The sequence below is a fragment of the Capsicum annuum genome, chromosome 5 (assembly GCF_002878395.1).
Source record: "Capsicum annuum cultivar UCD-10X-F1 chromosome 5, UCD10Xv1.1, whole genome shotgun sequence".
NCBI classification, from domain to species: Eukaryota; Viridiplantae; Streptophyta; class Magnoliopsida; order Solanales; family Solanaceae; genus Capsicum; species Capsicum annuum.
This window is the reverse complement of record NC_061115.1, coordinates 69,729,023-69,751,233: the sequence shown is the minus strand read 5'-3', so window position 1 is coordinate 69,751,233 and position 22,211 is coordinate 69,729,023. Positions and strand designations below refer to the sequence as shown.

Below are 22,211 nucleotides of genomic sequence, written 5' to 3'. Positions count from 1 at the left end.
ATGAACATGTAAAATGAATACAAGACCAAGTAAATCATGTACAGAAATAATCTGTAAAACTAAATAATTAAATGACTGATAAAATGAATATGTGGTCATGTAAACCTAGGCTGATGTGGTCTTAATACTGAACTGATACCATGGGAGATAACTACAATCGACATACACCATTATAAGCAAAATCGGGGTCCAACTAGTAACCCCAGTTGGATGGATGTTAATGATTTTCCACAGGTACTAACACTGACGGCGTAGATCCACAAAGATGATATCCCAAAAGAACTGGGTTTCAAGCCTAATTCATGGGTGACCCTTGAGAGGTTGTCCAGCCTAAACTGTCAGGTGACCCCTTACTATGCTGGCTCTATAGTTCTAGAATATAGGGATTGCTACTAATGACTCTCCCTAACTGACAGGAGAGCTGACATCCCTATATTTACCCGTTGTTAAGTTCTACTCCCAACTGAACTGACACAAAAACATAAACTAGGCATTCACTTATAACTGATATGCTCAACTATGGTATTTTAAAAGAAACAATGCATACATACTCTAAGATATCATGAACATATTAACTGAGGTATTTAGGATAATGTAATACTAGTCAGTGCTCAATATAAAGATGTTGTAAATTTCATGGTTTAAATATGATATGAATAACTTGAAGTACTAAAAGTTGTAGCATGCATGATTATCTAGTGTCATGACCCGAGGCTACTCCCTAATCGCAAAAATGGTGCTTATGATCATAATTGACCACAACCTACCCCATGAACTGGTAGCTATTATGAGTACTAAGTAATACAATAATATATTACACGAGCGGAAGATGCACTAATAAGGTACTGTAAAATTGAACACTAGAATTCGAAGACAAGAATATATGAATATCTAATAAAATATTGGAAACCAAACTATCTATTTTAAACAACTGTTAATACTAAAATAACTGACTGACTATCTAACTGATTATTTGAATGCCTCTAAATATCATGAGGAGTTGATGGGTCAAAATCCCAACTAACTTCAACTAACTAAACATAAAGAAGTACTAAAATAACTGAGATAAACATATCATATCCTCGGTTGATGAAAACTCACTACTACTACTGCTGAGTAACAGTGAGTTGTATATGAATAGTTGGGAAACTGAGAAGCTAAACCTATGTTACAAGACAACATAGTGCAAAGAAAAGTATACGGTCAATACTTTGAATATGCTGGTATATGAGATGAGGACTGGCTAAAATTCTTAAAATAACTGAGCATAAATGGAAAAACATGTAATGTATGAGAATGGAAGACCAAGCATAAACATATTACAAAAATATTCTGAAATCTGAAAGACTGAAATCTGTATAACTGAATGACTAAAAAATATTCACTTGGTTAAGCAAACCTGAACTAGGATATACTGTAATACTGACTGAAACTTTAGGAGGTATCATGTAACCGACATGCACCAATCTAAGCTAATTGGGGTCCAACCTATAACCTTAGTTAAAAGGATGTCAGTACCAAGCCATACGTACTAACACATGGCTAATGATGTGTATCCACAAGGCTGATGTCCCAAAGGATTAGGGAGTCACCCTCTACTGGCAGGTGCTCTCACGAGGTATGTGGCAACCCTCAACTAGCATAAAGACATCTCAAACCTATGGTGGCTATGTAGTTCTAGAATGTAGGGACTACTAATAAAGATCACAATCTCTACTTGCAGGTGAGCCCCTATTCTTGGGTTCGCTCATGTAATACCCTGTACTTCTACCTAGCTTGAAATCATCCTAAGAATGTTAGAAACTTACCTTGAAATATAAATCCATTTGTGTACACATTGAATTTTTTAATATTTTTACTTTTTATCATGTGAGAAATTGAATTAGCTTTCCAATGGTATCAATTTTGTCCAAATATGGTATCAAAGTAAAAGGTTATGGACGTTTTACTCAGAGCTATTAGAATTGCCCAGGTGAAACGGCCAGGTTGATGTAACATTGATCTAGCAATGGATCGTTACCTAGACCGTCGTAGCCAAGGCAGTGAGTCAACCTTCTGGATAAGGTGCGATAGACAGGTTGATGAACCATCAATGTTGCGATAGACCATCGCCCAATCCATCTCTATAGGGTAGTGAGTCTTTTTTTGGGTCCACGTACGACTGTCGAAACGGACCATCGATCCAGTGATTTGGATTTTATAAATTTCATGTTGGGTTTGCTTTTGTTCATGTTGATAATGACAAATTGAATTCTAATCCATGTTTAGTGATAACTCTTAAGTAGAATTAATTAATATAGGTGTAGCTTCATGTGAATCCATGATTAAACCCTTGAATGGTGAAATTAGAATTGAATTATGATGTTTACTTGTTGTGTAATGTTGACTACATATACTATGCTGACCATGTGTTTGATCAAATACCTATGTGAAGAAACAGTGCCCTACTAGTATGATAATTTGAAATCACCATTCATGTACAAGTTCATACATGTCAAGTGTTTGATGAAATAGCTTAGTGAATGAATTGTGGATATATGTGTCGCCTTTGTGGTGCTTTAGAACTTGCTCTTTATGAATTCTCCAACTTATTATATTATGGACTGTTGATGTAATCATGTATTCAAGAAAGTCATGCTTTGTCAGTTTCCTTCCATCGAGTCCTGCAGGTACCTGTACCTAAAAATATAGCTGTGTGCCTAGAATCAGTGTCATGTTGTCATGATATCTTCAGACAAGCCATGATCCATCGTATATAGTTAGTCTTATGACTCAGTTAAACTCCTTAATCCCAGTAATCTCAATCTGGTATTAGATCTCAGTAATATTTCATCAGTCAATGGAACTTAGTTAATTCAGTTAATTCAGTTCAGTGATCCATGTTTAGTATCTATTCAGATGGGAGTCGGAATTAGCATCAAGTGAACCCAAGGATGGGAACTCACCTATTATATGAGGGTGTGATTCTTGGAAGTACTTCTTGCATTTTAGAACTATGTAGCTAGTGTAGGTTGAGACATCATAGCCTGTTATACGAAGGTAGATAAGATGGCTTAATATTTTATATAAGGGTTCCCACCGTTCTTACTAGAGTTACCTGTTATATAAGGGTTACTCACAGATTATCCTTACCAGTGGGGCAGTATTGACACCCTTCCAATTAGGGTCATAGATTGGACCCCAACTCAGCCATAATAGCATATTAGGGGTATGTCAGTTAGATGACTACTTCCCATAGTTTCAGTTACAAAATCAGGATTGTTAGATACAGTCAATCAAACTCAGCAATAGAACTTAGATAATTCTACAGAATTTAGGACTACCAGATAAAATCAACTCAAAATAGTATGGAACTCAGCTAGTTCTATCATATTTAGGACTATCAGATACAGTCACTCATGTTATCATTTACATCAGTCATCCAAACATAGTTATCAGTCATGTTAGTTATAAGTAAATTTATGTTGTCACGATCTCAGCTATAATTACTATGCATTTATGTATGTATTCTCACATTCATATTTGTCAGTTAGCTAGTATTATTCATGCATATGAACCCCATGCATTCATCCTACCTCATTTGCATCCAGTATATTCAAACTACAAACACATTTACGCTATAGTGTTTTATACCATAGGTTCAGAGACACGAGATCCAGAGCATAAATAAATTCTAGATATCAATAGTCAATTAGCAGTGAGTCCTCATCCTTTGAGGACATGATCATTTCTTTATTATCTAATTAATTAATTTATTAGTTGGAGTTAGTTAGGGACAAGTCCCATTAACTCCTTATTCAGACAGTTCTGCTAGTTAGAGGCTATTTAGACTATCATGTTTCGTTAGTTATTTTAGTTTTTCTTATTATTATTTAAGACCCTACTAGATGTTATTTTATCAGATATTATGTTATATTTTTTGACCTTATGGCCTTTAAGTTCATGTTTCTACAATTATACAATATAACATGCAGTATACAGGTACAGATATCAGTTATGGGTTAGCTTGTGGTCCTTCGGGGTCATAAGCACTGTGTAGCATTCTGGGTACCAGATTCGGGGAATTACAAACTAGGTATTAGAGCATAAGGTTCAATAGAGTCCTAGGAAGTCTAAAAGCCGCATCTAGTAGAGTCTTATGCATGGGTGTGTTGCACGCCACATTTATGTGCAGGAGGCTATAAGATGTTTTAGGAAAAGTTTCCCTTCTTTCAGTATTTATGAGGTGCCAGTTAGCATAATCTTAAGTCAATTTCTCAGTCTAATCCATTTCTTCCTTTTTTCTACAGAACATGCCTCCTAAAAGAAGAAACGAGAATCATCCAGCCCCTCAGCCCAAAGATCCTTTGGGTGAACATGTTTCTCATGTAGAGTTCAGAGTTGTATTAAGTAATCTTGATTATTTAGTTTTTGCTTAGAATGAATGACCAGCTATCTTTCCGTCCAACCCAATGGCCAATTCAGCTGCATCCAGATTTGGGACTTCACCCGAATGAATTGTCCATCCTCTTTCGAGTCTAATTCAAACGAAGACCCTTAGGAATTTCTTGATAAAGTTCAAAAGGTTACGGACATCTGGGGTTTACTTCTAGTGAGATGTAGAGCTACTTGCATATCAGTTGTAGGATATTGATCACACTTGGTTCAAATAGTGGAATTCAGAGAGGGTTATAGATGCAGGGCCTATTGAGTTGGAGGATTTTGCTACTACATTCTTAGATAGATTCTTTTCCCTAGAGTTGAGAGAAGCTAAAGTGTTAGAATTTATCAATCTCAGGCAAGGAAACATGATGGTGAAAGAGTGTTCTCTTAAGTTTACTCAATTAGCCAGACGTGCTCCTCATGTGGTTAAAGATAGCAGGGCTAAGATGAGTAAGTTTGTCTCTAGGGTGAATGATAGTATGGTCAATAAGTGAAGGTCCGCGATGTTGAATAGTGACATGAACATAGCTAGGCTTATAACCCATGCTCAGCAGATAGAATAACAAAATATTAAGATGAGGGAGAAGTAGATTAAGAGAGCAAGGAAATGTAGTTTTAACTTTGGTCAACCCAAATAAGAAGGAGGAAACCGTTCTCTATCTCATCCTAAGTCAGCAGTTCCAGCTCCTTCTTCATCTAGTGCTCTAACTCCTAAGTTCAGGGATGCTAACAAATATATAGTGCCAGGCTCTAAGTCTCAGGGAAGTGTTAGCAGTGCCCGTACCTATCCTTTTTGCCATACTTATGGAAAGCACCATTAGGGTATTTACAGATCTGGTAGTGGTATTTTTTTTAGATATGGCAAGCCAGGCCATAGAGTTAGAGACTATCTTCAAAAAGGTCCTCAAAGTCATCAGAATTATTCCTCAACTTAGTCCAGTAGCCCAAACTAGCAGGATGCCACTGCTAGTGCTACTAGTGGGCAACACACAAATTGAATTTATGCTCTTCCATCCCAGCAAGATTAAGAAAATTCTCCTGATATTGTTACTGGTACATTATAGATCTTACATGTGTATGTTTATGCTTTGCTAGATCCATGAGCTTCTTTTTCTTTTGTTACACTCTATATAATAGTTGATTTCAGAGTCAGTCCCAAAATTCTATTAAATCCCTTTTCAGTCTCTACCCAATGGGTAAAACTATCATAGCCTGATAGGTATACAGGAACTATCCGGTTATGGTATCTCAAAAAGTCACTTCAAAATACTTAGTATAATTAGCGATGAATGATTTTGATGTCACTCTCAGCATGGATTGTCTTTATTCCTACTATGCCATAGTCGACTGCAAAAATAGAGTTGTCCAGTTTTAGTTTCCGAATAAACCTATCCTAGAGTGAAGGGGTAGTACTTCAGCTTTTGGAGGTCAGTTTATTTCCTACCTTTGGGCAAGAAAAATAATATCTAAGTGATATGTCTATCATCTTGTTTGAGTTAAGGATATTAGTTCCAAAACTCCCAGTCTTGATTCAGTCCCATCCATGAATGAATATTCAGATGTCTTTCCCAAAGATCTTCTAGGTATTCCTCCTGAAAGGGAAATAGACTTTGGTATTGATCTTTTTCCAAATACTCTGCCTAAATCTATTTTTCCATATAGAATGGTACCAGAAAAACTCAGAGAATTGAAGAAGCATCAGAAGGATCTCTTAGATAAGGGATTTATCAGACCTAGCATTTCCTCGTGGGGTGCACCAGTTTTATTCGTGTACAAGATAGATGGTTCTCTTAGAATGTGTATTGATTATCGTCAGCTCAATAAAGTCACGGTCAAGAATAAGTATTCTCTTCCCTGAATCGATGACTTGTTTGACCAACTTTAAGGTGCCAACTATTTCTCTAAGATAGACCTTAGATCTGGCTATCATCAGCTAATAGTCAGGGATTATGATATTTCAAAAATATCCTTGCATACTCGGTATGGTCACATTGAATTCCTAGGCATGTCCTTTGGTCTAACCAATGCCCCAGCAACTTTTATGGACTTGATGAACCGTATGTTAAACCAGTACTTGGACATGCTCATCATAGTCTTTATATATGATATTCTCGTCTATTCCTACAGTAAGCATGATCATGCAGACCATCTCAAAATTGTACTTTATATTTTTAGAGATCATCAGTTGTTCGCCAAATTTAGTAAGTGTGAATTTTGGCTATGCTCAGTAGCATTCCTTAGATAAATAATTTTTGGTGTTGGCATTAGAGTAGATCCTCAAAAGACTGAAGAAGTAAGAAACTGGCCTCGCTCTGTCTCTCCATCAGATATCAGAAGTTTCTTTGGTTTGGATGGATAATATAGATGGTTTGTTGAGCGATTTTCTTCTATTGAATCCTCTATGTCCAGATTGGCTCAGAAGAAAGTCAATTTTCAGTTGTTAGATCCTTGTGAGAAGAGTTTTCAAGAGTTGAAGAAACAACTTACCTCAACCCTAGTCTTAGCTCTTCCAGATGGTTCAAATGGGCTTGTGTTGTATTGTGATGCATCTAGAGTAGATTTAGGTTGTGTCCTTATACAGCATGGTAAGGTCAAACCCTACGCCTCTAGATAGCTTAAACCCCATGAGAAGAATTACCTACTCGTGATGTTGAGTTAGCAGCCATAATTTTTGTCTAAAATATTTAGAGGCATTATCTATATAATGTTCATGTAGATATGTTAACATATTATAAAACCTTTCAGTATGTCTTTTCTTAAAAAGATCTCAATCTTCATCAGAGAAGGTGATTAGAACTCTTGAAAGATTATGATATAAGTGTCCTTTATCATCCTGGCAAGGCCAATATCATGGATGATGCTCTTACTAGACTGTGTATGGGTAGTGTTGCTCATGCTGACGATAGTAAGAAAAATTTAGCTCAAAAAATCCATCAAATTGCCAAACTAGGTGTTTGCTTAGTCGATTCAGAGGAGGGTGACATATGGGTTCATAGTAGTTCAGAATCATCTCTAGTTTTCGAGGTAAAAGAAAAGCAAGATTGAGATCTCAGTCTTGTCAAGTTAAAAAGAGTCAATCAAGGATCAGAAAGTAGAGATTTTCTCCCAAGAGGGAGAGAGTGTTTTTAGTTGTTAGGGTTGTCTGTGTGTTCCAAGTGTAGATTAATTAAGGTAGAAAATTCTTGCAGAAGTGCATTATGCATGCTACTCTATTCATCCAAGGGACACAAAAATGTACCGAAACTTGAGGGAAATCTATTAGTGGAGTGGAAAGAAGAGAGATGTTTTAGATTTATGGCTAAGTGCTCTATATGTCAGCAAGTTAAGATAGAGCATCAGAAGCCTAGTGGGTCTATGTAGTAGTTTAGTATTCATACTTGGAAGTAGGAAAAAGTGAACATGTACTTCGTGATAGGTTTACCTCGTACTCATGGGCAGCATGATTCAGTTTGGGTCATTATAGACAGAATGAAAAAATCAGCTCATTTCCTTCAAGTCCATACCTCTTATTCAGCCGAGGATTATTCCAAACTCTATATCAGAGAGTTGGTCAAATTTCACAGTGTTCCATTATCTATTATCTCATACAGAGGTACCCAATTCACCCTTTATTTCAGGAAAGTGTTCTAAAAGGGTCTTGGTACCCAAGCTCATCTTAGTATAACCTTTCATCCTTGACAGATGGTCAAGTAGAATGGACGATTTAGACTTTAAAAGATATGCAAAGGGCGCGTGAAATTGATTTCAAGGGTAGTTGGGATGACAACTTGCCTTTGATTGAGTTTGCATACAATAATAGCTATCATTCCAGTATTCAGATGGTTAGATTTAAAGCTTTCTATGGTAGGAGATACAAATCTCCAATCGGTTGGTTCAAAGTTTGTGAGGCCTTAGTTATAGGGCCTAACTTAGCGTTCGATGCTTTAGAGAAAGTCCAGTTGATCAAAGAAAGACTTTGGGCTACTCAGAGCCAACAGAAGTCTTATATAGATGTACGCAGAAAGGATCTCATGTTTGAGATTGGTGATTATGTCTATATAAAGATCTCTCCCTTGAAGAGAGTGAAGAGATCGGCAAGAAGGGAAAGCTTAGTCCCCGATATGTCTATCCCTTCAAAATTCTCAGTTGTTTAGGCAAGTTAGATTATAAGCTCGAATTACCTTCAGGTCTATACTCAGTTCATCCAGTCTTCCATGTCTCTTTGCTCAAGAAGTGCATAGGTGACCCAGCAATTGTAGTCCCTATTCAGAGCATAAATGTTTAGAGCAACTTCTTATGAAGAGATTCCAGTCGAAATTCTTGACTATGAGACTCATAGACAGAGGAACAAAAAAGTCTCTCTAGTCAAAATTCTTTGGCAAAATTGGTCCATTAAGGGAGCTTCTTGGGAAGTAGATACAGACATGCATACCAAGTATCCTCACCTCTTCTCCGCCAAATCAGATCAAGCTCAAGGTAAGAGTTCTCCTTAACCTTTTCAGTTTCATGTTCAAATTTCAGTTACAAGCTTAGTATTCAGTTCATGTTTAGAATTCCATTATAAACTTGGTATTAAGTACTATTACATAGTCATTCATGCATTCATGTATCAATTTAGATATATAATAATGCATCAAACACGCATTCTCATTGTGAGAACTTTGGTTTATCAGAACACTCAGTCATGCAGTCTTGAATTAGTTATACATGCATCATATATGCATGATCAATATGATATATTCAGTTATTAGTCATGTCAGTCGTGAGATTATGTTCCAATTGTTCATATTCAGTATGTACGTCAGTCTATATTCTCCCCTCTTACTTAGTCTCATTCGAGGATGAATGTTCTCAAGGGGGATATATTGTAATACCCTGTACTTCTACCTAGCTTGAAATCATCCCAAGAATGTTAGAAACTTACCTTGAAATATAAATTAATTTGTGTACATGTGGAATTTTTTAAGATTTTCACTTTGTATCATGTGGAAAATTGAATTATCTTTCCAATAATACCAATTTTATCCAAATCCAGTATCGGAGTAAAATGTTATGGATGTTTTACTCAGAGTTGTCATAATCACCTAGGTGCGACGGTAGATGGCCAGGTTGACGACCGTCAATCTAGCGATGGACCGTCGAACTTGAGACGGACCAACGCCCAAGCTGTTGCTATAAGGCAATGAGTCTTTTTTTGGGTCCATATTCAATGGTCAAAACGACGGACCATCAAGCCAGCAACAGACCATCGCACAAGCCTTCGTAGGTCCTGTTCGATAAATTTTAAGTCATCTTAAAAGGGTATTTGGGTCTTTTTCAACCCGATTTAATGCCTAATTACACCCGCCCATAACTCTTAATTTTATTATTCTTCTACAACAACAAATTAGGGTTTCTCTCAAGGATCAATCCCAAGAACAAGAAACCCTAGGTGCTTGATTCCAAGTCAAGAATTCAAGTTTTCCTTCACAGATCTTCAATAAATCACTCACCCAGGTATGCATAGTGTTCATTCATGGACTCCTTTCGTCCATGAAGCCCAAGAATCTCTTTTCAAAGTTCAAGTATATTACTTTTATAAATTTCACATTGGGTTTGCTTTTGTATATGTTGATAATGACCATTTGAATTCTAATCCATGTTTATGATAAATCTTAAGTGGAATTAATTATTATAGGTGTAGCTTCATGTGAATCCATGATTAAACCCTTGAATGGTGAAATTAGAATTGAATAATGATGTTTACTTATTGTGTAATGTTGTCTACTATAGCTGAATTGAAGAGTCAACAATTACTCATGAGAAATCTGGAGTTGTAGTTAGGTAAAATTGCAGGATCGCAGAATACAAGGCCACAAGAAGCATTGCCTAGTGAAACTGAGGCTAATCCTAAATAAGTGAATGCGGTGACAACGAGGAGTGGGATGCAAATGAAGGAGATGGTTTAGGAGCAGGATAATCCCGAGATCACTGATGATAGATTGCAAGAGAAGGTAGAAGTGGAAGTAAAAGAAAAAGAGGCTACTAAAGAGATCCGTGTAGAGAAGAAGACTCTCCCTTTGCCCTTTCCTCAAGTGAACCTTCCTCTTGTTGAAATTCTACAGAGTGTGCTAAAATATGCAAAATACTTAAAAGATAAGAATTATTTGACTGAATATGCTATAGTTTCACTTACTTAGGAGTGCACTTCTAAAATTAAAAATAAATTGCCCACAAAATTGAAGGATCCGGGGAGTTTCACATTCCAGATTACCCTCGATCAAACTATTTATGCATGTGGATTATGTGACTTGGGGGATAGAATAAATCTCATGCCCACATCATGGTACTAGAAAATGGGTCTTGGAAGCCCCAAACCCACGACTATTGTGTTATAATTGGCAGACAGGTCACTAGCTAGACCAGATGGTGTTACTGAAGATGTACTTGTGCAAGTGGGATCTTTGATCTTTCCTGTGGATTTTGTGATTCTTGACTTTTAGGTGGATCCAGTTGTTCCATTTATTTTAGGATGACCATTTTTAGCAACAGGGCAGTCACTAATTGATGTGGCAGCTGAAAAAATAACAATGCGAGCACACGATAAAGTAGAGGTGTTTTGATGTGTACAGAGCGCTGAAATTGTCAGCCATATATGAGGAGTTTTCATCAATTTCTATTTTTGATCTTATTTTGGATTGGCAGTTTCTCTTATCTGATGATCCATTAGAGCGATCTTTAATGGATTATGATCTTCTTGGGGACTCGAAAGCATTGGAATTTTTCCAGATTATGAATTTGGTGGTAATCAAGACAAATAAAGTATTGATCAAGCCTTTGAAAAGACCAATTGGTCCACCACCCAGGCCTTCGGTTGAAGAAGAACCTAACTTGGAGCTTAAGGTTCTTCCTTCTTACTTATAATATGTTTTTCTTGGTGATCAAGATACCTTGCCTGTTATTTTGTCTGTAGGATTATCCGATGTATAGGTAAAGAAAATTGTTGCAATTCTTAAAAGGAGAAGGAAAGCAATTGGCTGGCAGATGTCTGACATTTTAGGAATCAACCCAGTGTACTGTATGTATAACATTTACATAAAAGAGAGGTACAGACCTAGAGTGTAGCAACAAAGGAGGTTGAATCCTGTTATAAAGGAGGTGGTGCAGAAAGAGATGATCAAGTAGTTAGACAGTCGCATTGTCTACCCAATTTTTGATAGCAAATGGGTAAGTCCGGTGCACTGTGTACCAAAGACGGGAGTCATGACAATAGTGACAAATGATGATAATGATTTGGTTCCCACACGTATAGTTACCGGATCAAGAATATGTATAGATTATTGGATATTGAATGAAGCAACTCAAAAAGATCGTTATCCAATTGCCTTCATTGACCAAATACTAGATAGATTGGCAGGGCAATAGTATTATTGTTTTCTTTATGGGTACTCTGGCTACAATCAGATAAGCATAGCACCGGAAGACTAAGAGAAGACCACATTCACTTGTCCATATGGTATGTATGCTTTCAGAAACATGCCCTTCGAATTATGCAATGATCCTGCTATATTTCAAAGGTGTATGATGAAGATATTCTTTGACATGGTGGAGGAATTTGTGGAGGTATTCATGGATAATTTCTCATTATATGGGAGTTCATTTGAGAAATGTTTGCAAAATCTCGATAGAGTTCTAGCTCGGTGTAAAGAAACAAACTTGGTGTTAAATTGGGAAATATGGAATTTTATTGTTAAGGAAGGAATTGTCTTAGGCAATCAAGTGTCATGCAAAGGGATGGAAGTTGATAAGGCAAACGTTGAAGTAATTGAAAAGTTGCCTCATCCAGTGACAGTCAAAGGTGTGCGAAGTTTTTTAGGACATGCTGGGTTCTATAGACATTTCATTCAAGATTTCTCAAAGGTCTCAAGTCCCATATGCAAATTGTTAGAGAAAGAAGCCAAGTTTGAGTTTGGAGCTAATTTCCATGAAGCTTTTAAAATGCTCAAGAAGAAGTTAACAGAAGCACTTATTTTGATTGCACCAGATTGGGAGTTACCTTTTGAGCTAATGTGTGATGCTAGTGATATTGCAGTTAGAGAAGTGTTAGGTCAAAGAAAATAGAAGGTATTTTGATCAATTTATTATGCTAGCAAGGTATTGAATGACGCTCAAGTCAACTAAACAGTGATAGAGAAAGAGATGTTGGCATGGTATATGCATTTGATAAGTTTCAATATTACTTAATTGGTTCCAAGGTCATTGTTCATACAGACCATGCTGCCATTAAGTATCTTGTGAACAAACAGGATGCGAAGCCATGATAAAATAGGTGGATTCTGCTATTTCAAGAATTTGATCTTGAGGTGCATGATAGAAAAGAAGAAGAAAATTAGGTTGTCGATCACTTGTCACAGCTGGAATATAGAGACCATATTGTGGATGACTTTCAAAGTATCAAGGAAGACTTTGCTGATGAGAAGTTGTTATTAGAAGTAGTCGAGTTTCTGTGGTATGCTAACATTGTAAACCTGATAGTTTGTAGGGTGTATCATCCCTAAATCACCTCACAACAATGGATGAAATTATTCCATGATTCTTGTGCTTATATTTGGGATGAACTGTACCTTTTCAAGCAGGGGCCAAATGGAGTGATTCGTAGGTGTATCACAGAGGCTGAATTTGTTAAGGTATTACAAGATTGCTACTCATCTCTATATGGTAGACATCATGGTGGTGAGAGGACTGGAAGGAAAGTGTTACAACTGGGTTTTTTTTTGGCTGACTTTGTTTAGAGATGCAGTGGTGTTTGTAAAGAGTTGTGATCAATTCCAAAGGTTGGATACTACAACCAGGCGTCATGAGATGTCCCAGAATAATATTTTAGAAATAGAAGTATTTGATGTTTGGGGGATTGATTTCATTGGCCCCTTCCCACCTTCGAAAGGTAATTTGTACATTCTTGTTGCAGTGGAATATGTCTCTATATGGTTGGAAGCTATGGTGAGTCGGACTAATGATGCAAGAGTGGTGCTGAAGTTTGTGAAGAAGAACATATTTTCCAGATTTGGTATGCCAAGAGCAATAATTAGAGATGGAGGTACGCACTTTATCAACACTTAGTTCAAGAATCTTCTTGCTAAATATGGTGTTCAGCATAAGGTGGCCACTGCATACCATCCTCAAATAAGAAGACAAGTGGAGGTATCAAATCGGGAGATTAAGCAAATACTTCAAAAGATCGTGAATGGGTAGAGAAAAGATTGGGCGGAGAAGCTGGATGATGCACTGTGGGCATATCGAACAGCGTACAAAACGCCCATTGGGACATCTCCATATCGCTTAGTGTATGGTAAGGCTTGTCATCTGCCTGTAGAGTTGGAACACCAAGCATATTGGGCTGTGAAAAAGCTGAATTTTGAGATGACTGCTGCAGGAGAAAGAAGGTTATTACAACTGAATGAGCTTGATGAGTTTAGACTCCACACATATGAAAATGCCCAGATTTACAAGGAGAAGACCAAACGATGGCATGAAAAGCACATTCAGTTAGGAAATTTGAACTCGGACAACTTGTATTGTTGTTTAATTCAAGACTTAAGTTGTTTTTCGGTAAACTATGATTGAAATGGTTTGGACCTTTTAAAGTGGTGCGCATGACACCCCATGGAGCTGTGGAGTTGTGGAATAAAGAGAAGACAAAGAAGTTCTTTGTGAATGGATAGCGTGTAAAGCATTATTAGGCAGATCATCCGGACAAGGACAAGGAATCTATCACTTTCGCTGAGGAGTAATTATGAGCTGAGTCATGCCACGACGTAAACTAAGGCACTATGTGGGAGGAAACCCACACATGTATTGTAATAAGTAGTATAATTATTAGCTTTTGAAATAAAAAAGAAAAGAAAAATACAAAAAATTAGGTCATTCCACGACCAAAACTAAGACGCTATGTGGGAGGCAACCTATTTTTACTTATAATTTTTGTTGCTTTTGTTTGATATTGTAGGGAATTTCAAAGGAAATAAGGAGATTACCATAAATGAGGAAAGCAATCAGGTTTGCAAAATGATTTGTGTAAGTGGGTATTGACTTATGTAAGAAAAAAGGTAACAATTACATAAAGAATCTGAGTTTGATGCACAGTGCGACGCGGAACTGGTGATTTTGACAATTGTCGAATTCCAGTAAGGGTGCGTGAATTCCACCGCGATGTGAAGAAGGGTAATTTGCAAATTGTCAATTTCCAGTGTGTGGATGCAAATTATAGCGTGTTGCGGAAGGAAGGTAAATAGCAATGGGCCTTATCCAGTAGGTATCCGCGATTGTTCCGCATCGCGGAGAGGGATTAAATCGGGCATAAAATTTCATTAACCTAACCCGACCCGTCCCTCTATAAATATAACCTCCTAAACCCTCAACCCTTGTTGACCCTATACGCCGCCTTTTCAATCCCTCTTACTTAAAACTTCAAGAATTCTTCACTTTCTCTCATTCTTCTCTAAATTGGTGAGGTAAGTTTATATGTATTTATTTATTTATTACCTTTCTTGTTACAATTCGTGAGTACTGATAGTGTTTATTGATAATTTTATTTTCCCTCTTCTACTAGTTATAAATATTAGCATTACTTCTGATATTTAATTCAATTTGTGACATTAGCCTACTTCTAATTACTTTGAATCACTGAGATGCATACTTGAATGATATTTATAGTTCAAATTAGGGGTTAAATAATTTTCCATACTACTTGAGAGGATGGGGAGTGAACGGTATTATAGCTAGAGGTGTAAGAATAGAATCTTTAAGGAAGTTATGGAAAATTTTGTTCCATTATGAAGAAACACTTATTTTTTGATGTTGACTGATTGATTAGAATTACAGAATATATGATGCTACAGTCCCTTTTGATAGTCTTGCATTGTCTGATTAGCTGGGTGTCGATTATATGATATTTTATGCTGTAAAAATAATTAGGGATGATGTATCCTAAAGAGGAATATGATGTATGTGAATATGATATTTAGGCCTATTCAAAGGGAAGTTTGAGTACCTTTGTTGTTAATGTAGGTGTATGGCTAACAAACTAAGAGTGGGGTGTGAAGGCACACGTAATGCAAGTTTCGTTCGGCTAGTACTAAGTTTAATCTTTTTGCATGGTTTGTTGTATTTTCTTAATTGCAGGCATAATGGAAGAACAATCGAGCAAGGGAAAGACAAAGGCAGGGCTTTCTGCCCCTGCAAGGAAGACAAGCCGATCGGCTGTAGGGCAATTAACTAAAATTCCTAGGGCCCCTCCACTGTAGAAAGGGAAAGTTTGAAAATTTGGTTTCAAGGTCGTAAGGAAGGTTGGAAAGCAGTGGTATACTAAGCATACTGATGCTAAATATATTCCGGAGGTCTATATCGATCGAGCCAGCTTGATGAGAGAGTATCCTTTTATGGTTCGGCGAATTGAGGCACTTAATATGATTTCATTTTTCATCAGCCAACAGAGTGCAACCTGTATCTTGTCAGAGAATTTTATGCAAACTGGGACCCTAGCCACCCTGAACATTTATTGAAGGTTCGAGGGAAGGTGATTCAATTCACCGCTGCTAATATTAAGGAGTTGCTGGGTATCCTCGAGACAAACCCAAATTTCTTGTGACATTTTATTATTTCTCCTCTTTATTCACACATCAGGCATTTGTTGTGTGGCCAGTGTTCTTCAGCTCATTGGACAAGGCATAGAGTTACAGGTTTGCATTCTACTTTCCCCTACTCTCAAATGAATAAGGAAGTACAAATACGGGGTAGAATAGTGTATTCATGCTTGATACAAGGCAAACATATGACTGATATGACTCGGGATAGGGTGTGTTTGATTTATGCCCTCATGTGTGCTGATGTTGAAATTAATGTGGGAAGTGTCATTGTTTTTGCGATGAAGAAAGCACGTACTGAGGTGGGTCATAGCTTTGGTTTTGGTGGTTTGGTAACTAGATTTTTAATAAGGCTTAGGGTGGATTAAGAGGAGCTTGATTATGAACCTGAGGTGATCACTCGTCCTTTAGATATCACTACTCCTTGAAGCACAGCTGGGGCATCTGGTCCAGTTTTGACAATTATGGAGCGACAGACATGGACTGATGAGGTGCTAGGTAGGTTTTACGGCCTCATGATGATGATGATGTCGTGGAATGGAGGTAGGCTTGCTACACTAGAGGAGCTCCATGCTGTAGAGGTTGATTATCCACTTGGTCATCATGCTAGGACAATGTTGAAGATTGGCCTAGATTTTGTGGAGCTTGTTGATGATGATGTACCCATAGATGAAGAACACAGGTATATGGATTCCGACAAGGAGTCCGATGAGAAGGAGCAATCTGATGATGATAAAGCTGGCGATGATGGAGATGATGGGGATGTGGTTGTTGAGGACATGTCTGCTATCATCCCTTTTGATTGATCAAGAAGTATACTACCACCCTGCCATAAGCTTAATTAGAAGCACTGGGACAGTGCTTTATTTTAAGTGTGGGATGGTGGATTCGTATTCTCTTGCATTTTTTTGTTATTTGACTGAACAATGTTATTTTTCTATTTTATTTTTTTGTTTTACTGTGTTGGTTTGAAGTATTAGCTATTCGAAACATTGGTTTGTAATAGTTGGTAACTTTTATTTTGTGGATTGTAATTTTTCCTCTGTGGCATTTATCGCATATCATTTCAATTGAAAGTATTATGTTATTGTTATTTTTGCCCTTATTGGCAAGATTCAGTTTCAAGTAGTTATGTTTGCTTTTGCCCTCTTTAGTAATTACGAATAAACAGTCATAGTTAGTTGCCATCCCTTATGATAGATGGATGATGACCATCTTAAGGGGATTGGTCATACGAAGTAAAGAAATTTAAGAGAACTTAATCACTATCTTAGAGGAGTGTGTGAAAGAAGTCACCTTTGCAATAACTGAAACTAATTCTAGCAATAGAGTTTTTATTTTAAGTACTGAGGATTCCATCTCGATAAATAAAATTTGGTATGTTGGATTAATTTTGAATTCAATAAAGAACATGATTGGGAACCTGGTTGATTCCGTACATGCAACATGAGTGTGAGGATTAGTATATATTCTACATGAATAAAAATGACTAGAACTTGCCCGGTTAGCTTACAAAGAGAAATAAAGGGTGTTGGGTGCGGAAAGTGATGTAGCCAATTCTTTGACAGCCTTGTTTTTAACTTTAATAGACCTCCCTTGGTGCATAATCTTAGTCAGCCCCTTTGAGCCTTAAACCTATTTCTTCGGTAGCCTGTTATAAAACATTACCCCTTCTTTGCTGAATCGTAATTTGACCCAAATAAGCTCCTGAGCATTTTTAATATAAGACTAAGAGAATATTAAGAGCAAAAATAAGAAAGGAAGGTAATCAGTGATGCCTTAAAGTAGTTTTTATTGATGTTTGATGATGTTGAGTTAAGTGGGAGTTAGCAAATAGAAATGTTACAATGAACCTATTTTGGCCCTAGTCTGGATGGATAATGTGCACCTTAATGAAGGCCTATAAGCTTAAGTTAAGGGTGGCTATAATAGGGATGTATAACAAGAATATGGAAGAGATGACAAATACTTCTAACCTAGTGTGAGAAAATAAAGCTAATTGAAAAAGGTATTGACAAATGAAAATATGGGGAGAAATAGAAGGATAAATTGGTGTTGGAAAACAGAGTAAATTGATAATTTTTGTATTTAAATGCTTAGGAGCAATAGTCACTATTCCTATAAATAGTACCTACCTATCCCTAAGCCTTTATTACAACCTGGAAAAGACCAAGTTGATCCTTCACCTAAACATCTGACTATTAGTGGAGCAGAACACTAAGGGAAAGCTTATGGTTCATTCACTATCATGTATGAATTCTTCGTTGAGAGTGAGCTATTTGATTTGATACTCCCCTCTGGTTGCATAGTTACTACTATTAGTGAATATGGGGAAGTTTCCTTTAGTGAGGATGCAGGTGGATGAAAGCCAAATTACTTATTCTGTTTCTTTAATTGAGTTTTCCAACATGTTAGAAATTTATTATTGAAGAGAGAAAAATTTGTACTAATATATTTTGAAAAATTGATGTAAGAATTCGTTATTGTAAAGTGTAAGTGCTCATGGCCACATAACTTTGAGATTGTGATGAAAACAAGAAGGAATTATGTTTTTGAATTCATGTGTTTGAGGACGTACAATGTTTTAAGTGTGGAGTAGTGATATTGGGCATATTTATATGCTCAAAGCACCAATATACACCAAGATTTGAACTTAGTTTAAGAACTTTTGTATGAATTCTTAAGTATAATTCAACTTTTATTTCATCTTGTGCCTAATAGATATGATTAGTATTTTTAGGTGCAAAATCCTTAAGAATTGTGCATAATTGGATGCAACAAGGATATAGAAGTAGTGAAGGAATGCAAGGGACTAAAATTAAGCTGAAAAAGGGAAGTTGAGAAGAAGAAATCTTTATTTGAAGACACTCCACATCGTGATGAGCAAGAAAATAGCAATAGTCGAATTCTAGTGAAGGTTCACAAAACCCCCGCGTCGCGGAGAAGTTTTGTTTATTAGATTTCGTGACCTAAAGGTTTAGCGCATCGCGGAGGATGATTATTTCACAAGTGTCCCAATTCAGTGGCTCACCACGATAATGGCGCGTTGCGGAGAGGGTGCATTTCACAATTGTTGGGGAATACTTGAGCTCCGCGATTTCCCAGATTTTAATGGAAAAATAGCAATCTTATTCATGGTGCAACGCTCCGGGTAGACAAATTGGGAATATTTTAAGTATTTTTGTCCCAACGATAAAAGGAAAAATCCAAGATAATATGATGGACTTTTGTCAAAGATAGAAGCGGTGGAAAAATAGAAATCTCTCTCTTTTAGGGCTCATAAATATTCCTTTTAATTTCTTTATTTTAAGGATTGATTTGGGTATGATTTGTTACTTATTTTGGATGGTTAATTCAAACATGAGTAGCTAAATACCCCCTTTCTAGGGTTGAGGCTAAGAATATAAGTACAATTTAATATTCTCATTCACAGTTTCTTTTTGGATTATCATATGGGCTGTTCTTAGTTTCTTGAGCTTACTATTTTGATAATTTGCCATCATTAGAATAAATTTATATTTTTATGTGAATTCGGGAGGAGAATCATAGGATAGAACGAAGAAATTAGGGAGGAAGGTTCTTATTCTTTTAAAAAATAAGGGATTTGAATTAGCATCTAGGATAGGGATATACCTAGAAGCCTTGCTTGGTTAACTTGCAGGAAGACAACATCATGAATATAGAAGATTTATTGTAACTCTGCGGGAGTTGTAGTTACAATATTCAATAGATAGAAGATCTGAGGTCGGGAGACTAAGATCGTGGCATAAACCTTGCAAACCATCAACCCGATAACCAATTATACTGTGAAAATAATAGAAAATTGTATGATTGTTCACTATACCTCAACCCTGGAATCGTCCTCATTATTTATTACAACTGTTGCTTACTTTGCTTTAGTCATCATAAATTATTTCTCGTTTAGTAATTTAAATTTTATTTACAAAAGCATATTAATCTTGATACAATCAAACACTTAATACTCAATTGTCTTGAACTAAAGATTGAATAAATTTCTAGTTTATTGATCCTCGAGGAAACAATATCTAACTAAGTCATTATATTACTTGCACCATCACGTACACTTACGTGTGCGTAGAGACGCATCAGATTTTACCTGTTGGACCTTCATGTCCACTAAAAACTGTACATGTTGAGCCATCAACTTCTTAAGAATTTGCTCCATATTACTATTCAAGGAAGTCATAGGATTATTCTGAACCGGCTGTGAATTTGGTTGCATTGGTCCCTTATACTGATTTGTATTCTATGCCTGATTTCCACCCCATGAGAAATTAGGGTGGTTCCTCCAATTTGGATTATATATATTGCCAAAATTCTGTTGACCCTGAGGATTTGCATTCCCCACGTAGTTGACTGAATCTAGATTAAGAAAACATGCCTCTGCTCTATGCTCACTACTTCCACAAACTTCACACCATGCATATACCTGTTGAACTATATTTGTTGTGGCTGCTGGTTGTGTTGTACCCAACATTAAGTTGTTAAACTGAGTAGTCATATGGTTCTGTATTTCTGAAATTTGTGCTTGTAATGCAGTGAATTGATCAACCTCTAAAAATCTTGCAACTTTCTTGGGAGCATTCCTTCAGTCTGCATGCCAATCCTGATTTCCTTGTGCAATCCAATTCAACAAAGTATACAATTCTTCATCTGTTTTTTCTCCAAATCTTGACCCCCTACTGCTGAATCAGAGAGAATCTTTGTATTAGATTCAAGGCCTTCTATAAACGTATGCACCAAAACATCATTCGATTGATGGTGATGAGGACAACTCCTGTGCATGCCCTTGAATCTCTCCCAATCTTTGTAGAGATTTTCTCCATCTTTCTGTCTGAAACTCAATATCTCACTCCTCAATCGAGCAGTTTTTTTAGATGGAAAAAATCAAATAAGAAACCTTCGAGCACATTCTTCCCAATTAGTTATGGATTGGTGTGGTTCAGTAAGTAGCCATCTCTTTGCTTCCCCCAGTAGAGAAAAGGGGAAGAGTGTCAATCTGACATAATCCACACTCATATCTGCAGGAATATATGTCTCGCTTATCTCCAAGAAGGTTTGTAAGTGTTGCTGTGGATCCTCATGTGAAAGTCCCTAAAATTCTCCTGCAGATTTCAACAAGTGAACTATATTTTGTTTCAATTCCTATCGACCTCCTTGTTCAAGCTTCAGGATACTATTGGTCACAAGGTGCGTAAGCAGGATTGCCACTTCTCGGACAGGTCTTGTGATTGGTTGAATAGGAACAGCTGGAGCTGGAATATTTCCAATATTTGGATCAACAACTATAGGATCGCGTATTTCTTCCATTGATCCCTATTAAGTGTAGTATTGATCTGTTCTTCTCTGATGAAAAATTACATCTGGTTCTACAAAGGGCTCTACTAACTCTTTGTCTCTAGACAGTCCAATGTTCAGCTAAACCTGCAAAAATTCAGCCACTAAGATCAAGTTGTTAACACCTTATCTTATGATCAAAAACCAAAAATTAAAATAATTACTAATTCTATTTGGTCCCCGGCAACGGTGCCAAAAACTTTTTGCGTCTCTACACACACACAAGTGTACGTGATCGTGCAAGTAATATAATGAATTAGAAAGTCAGATATCATTCCCTCGAGGATCAATAAACTAGAAATTTATTCAATCTTTAGTTCAAGACAATTGAGTATTAAGTGTTTGATTGTATCAAGATTAATATGCTTTTGTAAAAAAAAATTAAATTACTAAACGAGAAATAATTTATGATGACTAAAGCAAAGTAAGCAATAGTTGTAATCAATAATGAAGAAGATTCCAGGGTTGAGGTATAGTGAACAATCATACAATTCTCTATTCTTTTCACAGTCTAATTGGTTATAGGGTTGATGGTTCGCAAGGTTTATTCTACGATCTTAGTCTACCAACCTCAGATCTTTTATCTATTGAATGTTATAACTACAACTCCCGCAGAGTTACAACAAATCTTCTAGATTCATGAAGTTGTCTTCCTACAAGTGAACAAGCAAGGCTTCTAGGTATATCCCTATCCTAGATGCTAATTCAAATCCCTTATTTTATAAAAGAATAAGAATGTTACTCCCTAATTTCTTCATTCTATCCTATGATTCTCCTCCCAGATTAACATAGAAATATAAATTTATTCTAATGATGGCCAATCATTAAAAT

General features: G+C 36.6%; 1 non-coding gene and 1 pseudogene across 1 annotated transcript; both read left to right on the top strand.

Annotated features, from left to right (window-relative positions):
• Positions 1–13,449: 13,449 nt before the first annotated feature.
• Positions 13,450–14,120, top strand: LOC124898509 (annotated as a pseudogene).
• A 6,679-nt stretch (positions 14,121–20,799) lies between these two features.
• Positions 20,800–20,906, top strand: LOC124899004. Its single transcript, XR_007056143.1, has one exon. It is a non-coding gene; the product is annotated as a small nucleolar RNA R71 (small nucleolar RNA).
• Positions 20,907–22,211: the final 1,305 nt, after the last annotated feature.